Genomic DNA, 4,432 nt, shown 5'->3' on the forward strand with positions numbered 1-4,432 from the left:
CTGCTGAACAAGAATGAGAACCTTTGGGCATTTCCCATCAACGGCTGCAGGTCACAAGGTCACGGGCTCTGGCCCTGCAGGAACATATGAATACCAAACACGGAGGGCTCCTTCTTCCTTATTCTCTGGAAGGCACAGAGTGGAATTACCCATTATGGCCATGAATTGCCACTTTATTTTCACAGCAATGAAAGAAAGGAAAACTGAACGTTTAAAAAAAAAACAAACAAAAAACCTCATCTTAAACCTTTTCAATCTTTAAGCCCATAAATACAGGGGTCAGAACAAGAGGCCCTCTTCTAAAAAATATTTTATGTCAGGTTGTGCCATATGTAATATTTAGCAAGCTTATTTTCTCTCATCTGAGAGGTAAAGGGTTTTTGACCAGCTCCACTCACAAAGCAATTTATGGCCATATGCTGAAATATATTAGAATTAGAACCTCAGCTTCCCATTTAAATTTGGGGCAGTGAGTTTGATCAGGTGTTGATAGGTTCTGAAACTTTGAACTTGGTTCCAAAATCAGTTGTTTGCAGAATCTATTAAGTTGGGGGCAGAGAGGAAGAAGGGGACAGAGGGTGCTGCTAAGGTCTGACATCAGAAACCTTTATCCTTCCCGTCTTCCCGAGCACTGTGTGCCTCACTTTATCCACAGGGTGGGTGGGACTCACGCTGCATGTTGTCTTCATCTGGGACCTGAGAGGCAACGCAGCTAAGTGGGGAAGGGCTTGGGCTCAGGAGCCTGCTGCCTGGGCTTGTACCATGTGTCAGCGACTTACTAGCTTTGGGAGCTTAGGCAAGTCACTCTGTGCCTCAGTTCCTTTATCTGTATAATGCAGCTGATGGTAGTTCCTACCTGTAAGGTCACGAGGATTAGACGAGTTAGTACATAGATGAGTTAACACACACAGCGCACTTCCAGCAGTGCCCTGTGTGTAGCAATCGGTGTGTATTTTTTACTCTTTCTCATCCCAGATGAGACCCTGAGCTCAGAGAGAGAATTCATCATCTTTTTTTCCCCATACTTCCAGGGATAGTACTGGTCAGTAGTTCATATACATCATTCCACCTATACATATCATATGCCTGCGATGAGTCTGGCCTTGACTGAGAGGCTTGATCACTGCCCTTCTGGAAGGAATGGTTTCCCTGCAGAGAAGAGCAAATGTTGCCATACTGCTAGTTGGGGAAGTTTGGGATGCTGTGGGACACCTCTCAGAGACCCTTATCTCAAACCTGTGGGGTGCAGGTCTGGCTTTCTCGAGGGAAACTGAGCCTTAGCTGAGTCTGTAGCAGCAGAAGGGCAGAAAGGATTCTAGGTAAGGGGAAGCACCTGTGAGAAGGTATCCCATGAACAGCTGTTGAACAAAATGAGATTTGGGTCAGCTTTTGAGACCCAGCATCTTCTTAAATTATTAGTTGAAACAGGAATACCACTCCTGATGGCCATACCTTAATTCCCTGAATCAGGTGAAGATGGAAGAAGGCAGCCTGGGAAGAGTCGCCTTCTGCCAGGAGGATCTCCAGCACTCAGGGCTCTGTGCTAAAGCCACCTCAGGCACATCTATGTGCTTTATGAAGCATTTTCTCCCTCAGTCCCCCTTCCCTTCCCTTCCCTTCCCTTCCCTTCCCTTCCCTCTCCCCTCCCCCTCTGTCTCCTCTCCTGTTCTCTCTCTCTCTCTTTCTTTCTTTCTTAAATTTAGATTTAATTGACTTATTATGTTAGTTTCAGAGATATAACATAATGATTCTGTATTTGTGGATACTGGGAAATGACCACCATGATAAGTTTAATTCACATCCATCACCATAACACACGGTTACAATTTTTTTTTCTTGTGGGGAAACTTCAAGATCTATTCTCTTAGCAACTTGCAGATATATGATACAGTGTTATTTATTTATTGCTACAGATTTATTCAACACACAACAATCTCCTCCAGCTTTACTGAGGTGTCTGGCCACGTCCATGACCAAATCCACCTGTAAACTGGAATTCAGTTGCTGACCCAGTCCCAGCCTCAGCTCTCTTGTTAGCAGCAGGGGCCACAGTGCTTTGCCTGCAGGTGTCTCTGTCAGCTTTCCCTCTGGTGAGGCTTGCGGAGCTTTCCAGACCTTTGGGCTGGGGTCCACCGTTCTCGGGATGGCTGAGGCACAGAGTGGCAGGCATGTCTCAGGGGCCAGGTGGAGGAAATCACGGAGATCTTGGATGCACTGGTTGGTAAGCTATCACTGGAAATGCCTCCAGGAAAGCTGTTGCTTTATGTAGCCTCATGGTCTGATGTGAAGATGAGGCATATTCTTGTCTGCCAGTTCAGGGTATTTGAGCTTATGGGCACCCTTCTTGGCCACCGTAACTCCCTCCTTGAAAAGGACATCATAACCGGCGATATGATTCTTCTTGGGCATCAACATCTCGGTGGCTGCTACATCTGGGGCCAGCGCTGGAAAGGCAGTACGGTGTTAACAGTGTCACTGTGCTATGCCTTCCATCCGTGGGACTTAGTTCTTTTATAGCTGTACATTTGTGCTTTTTAACTACCTTATCCCCATCATTGCTTTCTTATACATGTACTTTAATGCCCTCTTTTTCTAAATCCTGTGCTGTTGCTAGTGGCTTACCTTGACAGTAGTGGTAGATGTTTTGACTGCAGAGGAACGGACAATTCATTGCAAAGAAAACATAGGGTCAGGTTTCCTTCATTGCCCTCCGAGACCTGGCAAAACTCTGTCATTCTTCTTCTTCTTCTTTTTTTTCTTTTCTTTTTTTTTTTTTTTTAAGATTTTATTTATTTATTTGTCAGAGAGGGAGAGCACAAGCAGAGGGAGCTGAGGCAGAGGGAGAAGCAGGCTCCTGTGAGCAAGGAGCCTGATGTGGGACTCGATCCCAGAACCCTGGGATCATGACCTGAGCTGAAGGCAGGTGATTAACTGAGCCACCCAGGGGTCCTAAAACTCTGCCATTCTTGGAGGGACTTTTGTTCCCATATGGATTGCTTGTGGCCACTACCCCTTCACTCCTGCTGAGCCTCACCTGTACCCTCTCTGTCTTCCTTGTTATGTCTTCATAGGATAAAGACAACTCTTGAAGTGGAAGAGATAGTGGGGTCAAATTAAAACCTTGATTGGCTAGTCATTTAAAAGCCATGGAGCAAGAGGTAAAGTTTTTCCAAACTCTTGTTAGTCCCCTCATGGGGAAGTTTTAGCACTAGGCAATGTTGAACTAGTCACCACCTTACTTTCCCTGGAAAGGAACGGAAAGTAGCCCTTGCCTATACATATGGCACCTTTCTCTGAAGATAAATCCTTGATTGAGTTGGAAGCTTGGCTGCTTTTTCGTGCCCTTTGATAGTATGGTCCCCTTGACTCTCAGTAACCTATTCAGCATTTCCCTCAACATGATCGATAGCTTTCTATTAATGCTCTTGGACCCAGAGGAAGCAGAACAGACGAGAGAAGGCAAGTGGGGTGATAGATACTTCAGATTCACCCAAAGGTAAATGGTTATTTCATATAGAGAATTCAGGAGAGAAGATTCACTCTAAATATACACATTTCCCCAAGACAGGTGAGTGACTGCATTGCTCTCTGGAGGGGGCTGAGGTGGCCATCAGCACTTTGAGAATTAGCCTGCTTTTGCCTTCCTTTCTATGAAGAAGAAAATGTCCTTAGAACAAATGTCTCCCAAGAGAACTTTCTAGAACAACTGAACATGTGCAGTGACTTTCCCAAAAAAAGCCTGTGTTTTTCTTTTTATGGTGAATTTATCATTCCACAAAATGTGGGAGATGGGACTGCACTCTAAAGTGATTTCTTATGAGGAGAAGAGCAGAAAGATTAGGTAAGTAGGAGGTTTCACATGTCAGCCTCTCTGCCATGCCTGTTCTTGTGTTTCACGTTAGAAAAATGCCCTCGGAGTGCACAGTTGGCACACAATTATGGCTTTGCAACAGAGCAGTCATGCCAAGAGTCTTGGGCCTATGAAAATCCCACCAGATAGGAAAGAAACAGGAAAACATGGCTCTCGGTGAAAATGGAAATAATCCCATCATGTTTCTCTAGTTAGGGACCCACTAGACTAGCTGCTAGAATAGCTTTGCAGCAGCATTTTATGGACCCGTATTTCCTTCCCTCTAGTCCCCATTGTATCTCCCTCCATAACCTCACGAACACCTTTTATTATTCGTTTGCTGATTTATTTACTGTGCCTTAAAGGTTATGCAGTGTTTCCTTTGTAATAGTCTCTTTTAAAAACAGTATTTGCTTGAAAATGATCAAAGTAATATATGGACATAAAAAAAAAAAATGCCCCAGGATTACAAAGTGGCTTATCGTGAGAGGAATGGAAGCTGTCTCACTTAGAACCAAGTCTCAGCCTACCTCACAGAGGCAAGGGCTTTGAACTATTTTCGCTGTTTCTTTGCATAGTTAT

General features: G+C 44.6%; 1 pseudogene; it reads right to left on the reverse strand.

Annotated features, from left to right (window-relative positions):
- Window positions 1-1,945: 1,945 nt before the first annotated feature.
- On the reverse strand, window positions 1,946-2,415 carry LOC122907862 (annotated as a pseudogene).
- Window positions 2,416-4,432: the final 2,017 nt, after the last annotated feature.

This window comes from Neovison vison, chromosome 5 (assembly GCF_020171115.1).
Source record: "Neovison vison isolate M4711 chromosome 5, ASM_NN_V1, whole genome shotgun sequence".
NCBI lineage: Eukaryota > Metazoa > Chordata > Mammalia > Carnivora > Mustelidae > Neogale > Neogale vison.